The sequence below is a fragment of the Plecotus auritus genome (genome assembly GCF_963455305.1).
Source record: "Plecotus auritus genome assembly, chromosome: 5".
Classification (NCBI taxonomy): domain Eukaryota; kingdom Metazoa; phylum Chordata; class Mammalia; order Chiroptera; family Vespertilionidae; genus Plecotus; species Plecotus auritus.
The window spans coordinates 105,042,092-105,053,551 of NC_137776.1; the positions used below are offsets into that span (position 1 = coordinate 105,042,092).

At 41.2% G+C, this 11,460-nt stretch overlaps 1 pseudogene across 1 annotated transcript; it reads left to right on the forward strand.

Annotated features, from left to right (window-relative positions):
- The first annotated feature begins 558 nt into the window (after positions 1-558).
- On the forward strand, positions 559-1,100 carry LOC308248278 (large ribosomal subunit protein uL22-like; annotated as a pseudogene). The gene has a single exon. The product of its transcript is annotated as a large ribosomal subunit protein uL22-like (transcript).
- The last annotated feature ends 10,360 nt before the right edge of the window (positions 1,101-11,460 follow it).

The following is an 11,460-nucleotide window of genomic DNA, read 5'->3' on the forward strand; positions in this document are numbered from 1 at the left end:
CTTCCATCCAGCAGCTCTGGCGCAGTGCTGAGGAGTCTGCACTGAGCATACTCTCCAAGGGGTTTGAGGCACAGACAACACGTCAAAAGAAAAGTGAAATAGCCCGGCTGGTGTGGCTCAGTGGTTGAGCTTCAACCTATGAACCAGGAGGTCAGGGTTCAATTCCCGGTCAGGGCACATGCCCGGGTTGCGGGCTCGATCCCCAGGAGGGGATGTACAGGAGGCAGCTGACCAATGATTCTCTCTCATCATTGATGTTACTATCTCTCTACCCCTCTCCCTTCCTCTCTGAAATCAATAATAAAAATATATTTTAAAAAAAGAAAAGTGACATAGAGAATCTAAATGACACACTGCGAAGGTTAATCTAATAGGTTAATAATGAACACTATGCCTGGAGAAAAAAAGCAGCTTATATTGGATTGTTCATGAAATATTTACTGATAACATATATGATGTCCAAATGAAACTTCAGAAAAAATTTTGTGAAGTAGAAGGAGTTCACATAATATTTTCAGACCAGCTCTTCCTATAAGTGGCCAGAGCTGACCTCTGAAAATGCTTCGCGATTCACTTGATCCAGAAAACCCCACAAAATCATGCAAATGAAGAGGCTCAAATCTTCGTGTTCACTTTAAGAACACTCGTGAAACTGCCAGGCCATCAAGGCTATGCCTGCTGGAAAAGCCACAAAGTATCTGAGGATGTCATTTTATAGAAGCAATGGGTGCCATTCCATCGTTACAATGGTGGTGTTGGTAGGTGTGCTCAGGCCAAACAGGGGGCTGGACACAGGGTCGGTGGCCCAAAAGGAATGCTGAATTGTTGCTGCTGCTTAAAATGCAGAGAGCAATGGTGGCTTTGCGGGTTTGGATGTAGATTCTCTGGTCATTGAGTACGTCCAGGGGAACAAAGCCCCCAAGATACGGGGTAGAACTTACAGAGCTCCTGGTGGACGACCCCACACGAGCTCTCCTGCCACAGGGGGTGGGGCCACTGAAAAAGAGCAGGCAGCTCCTAAGCCAGAAGAGGAGGCTGCAAAGAACACAACAACGTTCCAGAAGAAACTGAAGAAACAGAAACTTATGACTCAGCAGTAAATTCAGCATAAGATAAATGCTAATAAAAGTAGAACAAAAATATTTTCAGACCAAAATGCATCAGGGAGAACTAAAAGAAAGTTAACAACCAGAAAAACCCAAACATCAAAAATTGCTTAACCTTCGGTTGTACAATAAACAAATTTTGTCCCAAAGAGGTATTCAAAATCAAAATTGCCCAATATTTAAAAGCAATAAAAATTTTAATGTATATATCAAAACCCATGGCATTTAGCTAAGTTGCACTCAGTGGAAAATTCTAGAGCTCAAATACTTCCATTATTAAACAACAAAGTATAAAAATAAATGAAGGGGGATTACATTTTATATCTTACTAGAGCCCTGGTGCATGAAATTTGTGCACTGGGGGGGGGGGTGTCACTCAGCCCAGCGTGTACCCTCTCCAATCTGGGACCCCTTGAGGGATGTCCGACTGCCTGGAATCGGGCCTAATCAGGCAGTCGGACATCCCTCTCACAATCCAGAACTGCTGGCTCCCAAGCACTCGCCTGCCTGCCTGTCGGATTGCCCCTAACCATTTCTGCCTGCCAGCCTGATCACCCCCTAACCACTTCCCTGCCAGCCTGATTGATGCCTAACTGCTCCCCTGCTGACCTGATTGCCCCTAACTGTCCTCCCCTGTTAGCCTGGTGGCCCCTAACTGCCCTCCCCTGCTAGCCCAGTCACCCCTAACTGTCCTCCCCTGCTGGCCTGGTCGCCCCCAACTGCCCTCCCCTGCAGGCCTGGTTCCCCCCAAACTGCCCTCTCCTGCAGGCCTGGGTCCCCCCCCCAACTGCCCTTCTCTGCCGGCCAAGTCACCCCTAACTGCCCTCCCCTGCAGGCCTGATCACCCCCAACTGCCCTCCCTTGCAGGCCTGGTCCCTCCCAACTCCCCTCCCCTGCCAGCCATCTTGTGGCAGCTATCTTTGACCACATGAGGGCAGCCATCTTGGGCATTGGAGTGATGGTCAATTTGCATATTATCTCTCTATTATATAGGATGCTTACTTAATTTTACATTTCAATACTAGTGAGATTGGTAGATAATCTACTCACATGTTTGTTAACCATTTGCTTTTCTTCTCTAATTTTCTTCTGTTCTATCTTTGACTTACTAGTATTTATATTTGGACTGTTAGTCTTGTAAGTTTATGAAGTTATGTATGTAGCTTTCACTACCTCAAGGTCATAAACATATTTCTTATAGTTTTTAAACATTTTGTTATAATCTAGTTTAAAATTCAGAAAATTATAGAGAATAATATTGTAAATACCCATGTATCTAGTATCCAATTCTAACACACTTTAATATTCTGCCATTTTTGCTTGTTTTAAAGTATTAAAGCATTCTCTGTGGGAATTCTGGAGGACTGTGTGCCAGTAGCATAGATTTGCTTCTCTCGAAAGAAAGAAAGAAAGAAAGAAAGAAAGAAAGAAAGAAAGAAAGAGAGAGAGAAAGAAAGAAAGAAAGAGAGAAAGAAAGAGAGAAAAGAAAAGAAAGAAAGAGCAAATAGGAGAGTGCAGTCTCCACTGGTTCTCCCAGGCCACACCCCCTAAGCCCATCTAGCTTCAGTACAGAAGTGAAGGGCATCTACCAATCACCAGGAACTCAATCCTAATCTGATGAGGGAAAGTTTCTATATCTACAAATATTCCAGCTAGGAAATGAGGAAGGTGTGGGAATTAGAAAATTGTGTTTTGCAATCAGTCCCAAATGAAGTCATGGATTAGGGCAATAAACAGCATAAAAAGAGAGAGAACTCAATTGTGGCACATCTATACAAGGGAATACTATGCTGCTATAAAAAAGAAGGAGCTTTTACCATTTGCAACAGCATGGATGGACCTGGAGAGCATTATGCTAAGCGAAATAAGCCAGTCAGAGAAAGATAAATATCACATGATCTCACCCATATGTGGGATATAATGAACAACAAAAACTGATGAACAAAAATAGATCCAGAGACAAAGAAACACTGAACAGACTGGCAACCTCAGAGAGGAGGCGGGGGATGGGATGGGTAAGAGAACGACCAAAGGACTTGTATGCATGCATATGAGCATAAACAATGGACAGGGACACTGGGGAGGTGGGGGCTTCTCCTGGGGGCAGGAGTGGTGGTGGTGGGGTCAATTGGGGAAAAGGAGACATGTAATACTTTAAACAATAACAAAAGAGAGAACCCAGTACCCTGTACCCCCTGATAGAGACCTACAGCAGCAGTTATGAAGTAATCTTACCTGCCCAAATAGAACCTTAATCTGATCAAAACTTATGCCTCAACTACCAATTTACAGGAAATAGAGGGAACAGAGAAATTATCTGTAAAATGTTGACTATGGGAGATTTTATAAGACAAATTACCCAAGTTATTCAACAAAGAAGTGTGAGGAGAAACCAGCATTGGAAAAAGACTCTTAGATGAAAAGGAACGTAGGAGCCATATCAACCCATCCCAGCATATTTACGTATTTGAATCCCAATTTAGAAAGCTGTTAACAAAAACCCAAACACATTCTAAGATGAGTAGGACATATGAACTCTGTCTGGATGTAACTTTTATGTTTGACGATGTATCATCTAGAAATACATGATAAAACATTTACAGACAAACTTTTAATATGTGCAGGGTTATTTCAGAATGCTCTTAGGTGAACCATGTACATGGATCATGGCTAAAGCTGGCTTTTATTTCACAACAAAATATATTTAAGCTTGGTTTGTTCTCTGGGATGCTGCCACAACAAACCTTAAAACATGCCCACATGGTGTTGGCTTTGGGATGGGATGGTGGGCCAGAGCTCCAAAAGACTTAAGGAAGCTCTTCAGGGAAGCTAGGAGGGGACATCATGCTTTTCTCTCTACTTTTAAAAGTGTTTTCAAATTTCGATGATGAGAAGTTAAAAAATAATAATCCATGCACATTTGTTAGAAAGACTTCCACTTTCAGCTCTGACAAATAAAAAGCATGGAAGTTAACACGCCCATCCTCACAACAAGAAGATGGGCAACTGAAAAACTAATGGCTTTTCTTGGGCTCAGAGAACTGAAGATGCAGGGTCAATTGCCACTCTGAAATCTGGAACTAAACATTGCTAGAGTCACAGCCAATATCCCCTCACCTGGAGAAGAAGCTGGTGGAGCCGTAAGCGGGTAGAAAGACCCAAAGGATAATTTTGATGAAGAGGTATTGGCTGAGTGTGAGCTGGTGTGAGAATGAGAAATGCCTTGGGCCTCTAGTCTCAGGGGCACCCCACAGTTTCATGTGCTTCCCTTCAGGAATCTCACAGTGAAGAATGAAGAAAGATCTCATAACTAGGGCAGGGGAAAGGAGCAATCAATGCAAAATATGGCCAGAGTCTTTCTAGGGGGAAAGACTGCCAGAGCCCACTGAGGGAGGGGCATTTCTTTCTTCCCATACCCGGCCCCTCCAGCCTTCCTGTCACTTGACAGGAAAAATCAGGTGAAACTATAGTTAAGAAGAGTCAGGGTTTCAAGGAAATGAAGATGGTGATGAAAAGCAAGGCCACTACAGGAATTTTAAGACTCTGGCACCCACAGTCACTGCAACATTGGACACAGCTCAACTTCTAGACACATCAACAGAAATCCTCACACTAAAGCCTATCTACTGCCGTTTCTATTACCCAACACAGCGTAATATGTCAGGTCTTCAAAAAAAGTTAAAAGGCATGCTAAAAGAAGAGAAAAACACACAGTGAGGAGACAAAGCAAGCAGCAGAACTGGTGTCAGATGTGACTTAGAAGATAAAAGTATTAGACAGGGATTTTAAAAGACTGTGATTAATATGTTAAGGGCTGTGCTGGAGAAAGTAGACAGCATATATGAGCAAATGGATTATGCAAGCAAAGAGATGTAACTGTAAGACAGGTTCAAGATGGAGTATAGTAATAAAAAATAATCTAGCATAAATGAAGAATGGCTTTGAAGACTCCTCCATACCTTTGAATGATTCGGTACAGCAAGGAGAGAATTATGGAGATTGAAGACAGGCCAACTGAAACTTCACAAAGTGACAAGAAAAGAGAAGAAAAAAATCCAGAATATTAAAGACCTTTGGGACAATATGGAAAGATGTAATAAATGTGTATTTGAAATGTCAAAAGGAGAAGAGAGAGGGCATGGAGCACAAATATTTGAAGTAATGATGGATGGCCAAGAACTTTTCTGGATTAATGTTAGACACCAGTTCACAGATTTTTAAAAAAAATAGCTCAGAGAACATGAAGCAGGATAAATAACAATAAAAACACACCAAGGCACATCTTATTCAAATGTAGGAAACTAAAGACAAAGAGAAAATCATGAGAGAATCCAGATGAAAAGTGCATCTTACCTATAGAAGAGCAAAAACAAGAATTACCTGGGAGAAGGTAATAATTTTCTCATCAGCATCCACACCAACCAGAATGGAAGTGGTGAAATATTTTAAATGGCAGAAGAAAAAACCCCGACCAACCTAGAATGTTATGTCCAGCAAAAATAACCTTCAAATCTGAAACAGAAAAAAAGAGTTTGTCGGACAAGAACAATGAGAAAAATTCACCACTGGCCCTGCAAAAAATATTATAAGAAGTTCTTCAGGCAGGGAAAATGACATAGGCCAGAAGCCTGAATCTACATAAAGAATGGAAGCACATCATTGAAGGCATGATGGATGGAAAAATAAAATTGTGTACAGTTATTATTCCTAATTGATCTAAGAGATAACTGTTTGAAGTAATAACAGTAACAGTGCATTGGGTTGTTAAAGCATATGAATAAATGATAGCAGTGTCATAGGAGAAGAGAGGCAGCAAAGGGTCTACTCTAAGGTACCAGCACCACCCATGAAGTGGTACAGAGTTATTTAAGGTGGATTTAGATTAGTTACAAATGTATATTGTTAATTCTAGGGCCACCATAAAATGTTTTTAGAGTTACAATTGATTTGATAAGAGAGGAGAGAAAGTAGAATCATCTAAAATGTTTAATTAAAAACCAGAGGGCAGAAAATGGTGCTGGTGGCATGGGTATAAAAAAAAGAAAGTAGCAAGTGCAGCAAAACTAAATTACAGATACTAATCTAATTATATCATAAAGCACTTCAAATGTGAATGATCTAAGTACACCAATTAAAGACAGAAATTGGCAGAGAAGATTAAAAACACACACACACAAGAAAACTCAATATTGTTTATATGAAACCCACTTTAATGTAAAGACACAGAGGGATTAAAAAGTAAAGGATGCAGAAAGATATACCATGTTAACGCTGATCTAAAGGAAGCCAGGGTAGTTTTATGAATTTCAGACAACTCAGACAGAATTATCAGGAATAAAGAGAAGCATGACATAATAATCAAGGGTCAATTCTCCAAAACTGCATAATCTTAAATGTGCATGCACTGAACAACAGCGTCCGAGTACATGAGGCAGAGACTGAAGAACGGAAAGAAGAAAGGGCTGCCGCTCCCGTTGGAATTGGAGACGTCAGCACTCCTTTTTCAGTGGCTGATAGGTGATCAGAGCAGCACTGTTAATCAAGCGGATCTAACTCCCCTTTATAAATCAGTCCACCCAACAATAGCAGAATACACATTCTTCCCAAGCTCACATGAAATGTTCACCAAGATAGGATACATTTATCCTGGCCCATATGGCTCAGTTGGTTGGAACATCGTCCCACATACCAAAAGGTTGTGGGTTAGATCCCAGTCAGGTGTATGGAAGGCAACCCACTGACGTTCTCTCATTCTCTCTCACACCAATGTTCCTCTCTCTCTCTCTGTTCGTCCCTCCCTTCCTCCCTTCTTCCCTCCCTATCTCCCTTCCTTCCTCTCTCTCTCTCTAAAATCAATAAGCATATACTTAGGTGAGGGTTTTTTTTTTTTTAAAGGTAGAATACATTCTGGGCCATTCTCAGACCATATTGGAATTAAAGCAGTAAACAATAACAAAAAGATATCTGGACAATCTCCAGATATTTTGAAATTAAACAACACATTTCTAGAAGACTCCTCAAGAGCAAATTTTAAAATATTTAATGATATATAATACCTAATCAATAAAGAAAATAAAAATGCAAAAAATAAAAAACATTTAATGCAATAAGTGAAACTACAACTTCAAATTTTGTGGGATGCAGCAAAAGCAGAGTTTAAAGAGGAATTCATAGCATTAAATGCATATATTAGAAAAGTAGAAAGATCTAAAACCAATAACTCGAGCTCCACATCATAAAACTAAAGAAAGAAGAACAATTTAAGTCTAAGGCAAGTTGAATAAAAGAAATAATAAAAATTAGAAAAGAACTTGAGATTGAAAGCAAGAAAACTATAGAGAAAATTGATTAAACCAAAATCCAATTCTTTGAAAAAATTGATAAACAATTTAACTCAATAAGATAAGAGAGAGAAGACATAAATTATCAATTTATAAATAAAATAAGGGACATTACTAATTTCATTGGTATTAAAAGGATAGTAAAGAAATATTACAAAGAACTCTATGTCCACAAATTTGATAAAGATTAAGTAGATCAATTTCAAAAGATACAAACTACCAAAACTCAGGACAGAAGAAAAAGACACATACATAGCCCTATATCTATTAAAGAATTTATATAATTTATAATCTTCCCAGAAAAGAAAGTACTAGGTCTAGATAGCATCACTGGTAAAATTCCACCAAACATCTAAAGACTAGAACAATACCAATCTTTTCCATAAAATAGAAGCAGAGGGAATACTTCCCCACTCATCCTATGAGGCCAGCCAGCACTGTCACAATAGCCAACCCAGAGAAAGACATGCTGTCCTGGGTACCACAGGCTCTGTGAGCCCTGGCCTAGCGTGCTCAGCAGCAGCCTTGTCCATCTTCCTGCACAGCTGAGGGCGGCCATGTGACTCACTTTTGGGCCTGAAATGGAGAGCTCTTGATCCTGACACTCAGCCACGCGAGTAAACGTGGGACAGTCACCCCACCTCTCACGATCTCTACTCTTCTCCACGTGTGTGAGGCAAACATCTCAACTTTAATTATAATTTATTTACTAGCCCATTCTTAACTTACTTGACATGTAATTTATAACTATTTTATACAAAATCCAAAACTTCCATGGGTCTAATTTAGGGTTTTGTATTCTGTTCAATAGATTGATTGCCTTTTCCTCTGTCTTTATCACTAGCACCCTGCTTTCATAAGATACCTAATATCAGGTAGAATTATGTTTGCCTACGTGTTACAGAACCCTGATAACAGTCGCTTAACTGGAGCTTTTTATTCTCATGTAACAAGACCTGGGCAATCTGGGTCAGGCATGGCAAGTCCAAGATGGCAGCTGGGACCCAGAATTTTTCTGGCTTTCAGCACTGCCTCATGTCGCCTATGGCTTTCACCCCATGGTCGCAGATGTCTTCATCACCTCTAGGCATTATATCATAGACAGAGCAAAGGGGGAGAAGGCAAAGAAAAAAACTGTATCTACTGAAATATGTCCCTTTTTGTCCGGAAAACTATACTTCTCCCAAAAGTCTCATATGGGAAACTTTACTTAAATCTAATGGGCCAAAACTATGTCATAGGGCCACTTCAAGAGCAAAGGAGCCCAGGAAATTGAAAATTTTGCCTCCCCAAGTAAATCCAGACTTGTGTTAGTAAACAAGAGGGGAGAATAGGTATTGGGTAGACCTTTAACACATATGGCACAGAAAATCCTATCTAATAAAAGAGTAATATGCAAATTGACTGTACCTCTGCTACATCCACCAGCCACGCCCACCAACCATGCCCACCAGCCAATCAGGAGGGAATATGCAAATAAACCCAACCAAGATGGCTGCAGCCACAGAGAGCAGGAGGGAGGCTTGGGTTTCCCTGGCAATGGAGGAAGCCAAGCTTTCCGCCTGCCCTTGCTGGCCCAGGCCTCCACTCATTGGTACAAAGTTTCAATTATAGAAGATAAATAAAGCCCAACAGAAATGGTGGCAGCCACGGAGCTGGAAAGAGCAGGAGGCTAGGGTTGCCCGTGGCGATGGAGGAAGCCAAGCTTCTGCAGCCCTGACCTGCTTTGGCCTCCGCTTAAGGCTACAAAGTTTCAATTATAGAAGATACATAAATCCTAACAGAAATGGCTGCTGCCACAGAGCGAGCAGAAGGCTTGGCTCCACTCCAGGCTACAAAGTTTCAATTGTAGAAGATAAATAAATCCCAGATCCCAGGGCCTCTGCTTGGGTCACTGGGGGGCATGGACGGCCTGCAAACCACCACAGGCCCTCGCCCAGGCTGCCCCATGCCCCAAGGGAACCCCCACCCTGGTCTGGGACACCCTTCAGGGCAAACCAACTGGCCCCCACCCATGCACCAGGCCTCTATCCTATCTAATAAAAGAGTAATATGCAGATTAACCATCACTCCAACACACAAGATGACTGCCTCCATGTGGTCAAAGATCCTGCCCCCCATGTGGACACAAGATGGCCACCACAAGATGGCCAGCAGGGGAGGGCAGTTGGGAGGGACCAGGCCTGCAAGGGAGGGCAGTTGTGGGCGATCAGGCCAGCAGGGGAGGGCAGTTGGGGGCGATCAAGCCTGCTGGGGAGGGCAGATAGGGGTGACCCGGCCAGCAGAGGAGGGAAGTTGGGGGTGACTGGGTCTGCAGGGAAGGGCAGTTAGGGGGGACCCAGGCCTGCAGGGGAGAGCAGTTGGGGGGTACCAGGCCTGCAGGGGAAGGCAGTTAGGGGCAAACAGGCTGGCAGGGAAGCAGTTAGGCATCAATCAGGCTGGCAGGGGAGTGGTTAGGGGAAATCAGGAAGGCAAGCAGGCGAGCAGTTGGGAGCCAGCAGTTCTGGATTGTGAGAGGGATGTCCGACTGCCCATTTAGGGATCGGGCCTAAATGGGCAGTCAGACATCCCTCAAGGGGTCCCAGATTGGAGAGGGTGCAGGCTGGGCTGAGGGACACCCCCCCCCATGCACGAATTTCATGCACTGGGCCTCTAGTGTGTAATATTTTTATATCTGTATGGAATTCTCTTCTCTTTTTAACATCTTGGGTATTGATATACTTTTATGGTCCCATATGGATTCTAAAATCAAATAGTTAATTCCCACAAAAAATTAGTTGAGATTTTTATTATCTATTAAAATTAAAAATGAATTTTGGGAATATTTCCCTGTTTATTAAAATTTTTTCTAACTCATCCAGTATAGATTTCTCTATGTAGACCTCCCACTTATGATATTGGATTTATTCTAACAGATATTAAAATTTTGCTGTTGTTATCTATAAATTTTTCTATTACAGCTCTGTAATTGGTACTGTCAAATAGGAAGACTATTGATTTTTATAATCCAGTCTGTCAATCTGACTGAATTACCTTATTGAAACTAATAGTCTGTCAGTTGATGCTGTTAGATTTTTCAGATAGAAATCATGCCATCTGCAACTCATGTGTTATTTCTTCCTTCTTGGATGTCTACACCACTTTTTGTTCATTTTTACATTGGCTAAAATCTCCAGCACAGGATTGAATAGGAGTAGTAACAGGCTACTCTTCAGTTTCTGACTTTAATCAGCTTCTAACATCTGCTGTAAATTTTTATTTATAGGTTTAGGTAGTTTACTGTTGTGTTTTTTTAAACTATGCTGATTTTTATCATAAATAAGTGTCAAATTGATAATAATATAAATTTTTACTTTTAATATTTACTGCATTGAAAACATTGACAGGTATTTTTCTATTTTTGAAACATTCTACATCCCTTGCATAAATTTATAGTCCTACACCACTTAATAATGGAGATACGTTCTGAGAAATGCATCATTAGGCCATTTTGTCATTGTGTGAAAGCCATAGAGTGGACCATAACCCTAACAAGAAGTCCTTATAAGGAAAAGGCAGAGGGTGATTTGAGATGGAAGAGGAGAGGTGATGTGAAGGTGGAGGCACACTATCGAGGGGTGTGGCCACAAGCCAAGGAAGTTGAGGACTGCTACAGTCACCAGAAGCTGGAAGAGGCAGGAAGGACCCTTCCTACAGCCCCCAGAGGCGGTGCAGTCTACTTACACCTCGATTTCAGACTTCTAGCCTCCAAATGTGAGAGAATATTTCTGTTGTAAACCACCAAGTTTGTGGTAATTTCTTATGAGTGTCACAAGAAACTAACAAAATTATCTTTTGATTTTTAATTATCAACTCAATTTTCCCCTCAGTTTTATTACTTTCTGCTTTTGATTTTATAATCTTTTAAATTTCTACCCTTATTTCATTTTTAATTTTAAAAAAAGCTTAAAAGGTCAAACTTAACCTCATTTTCCAAAGGGTGTGTATTTGTTTTTCTGTGTAATAATTGGAAA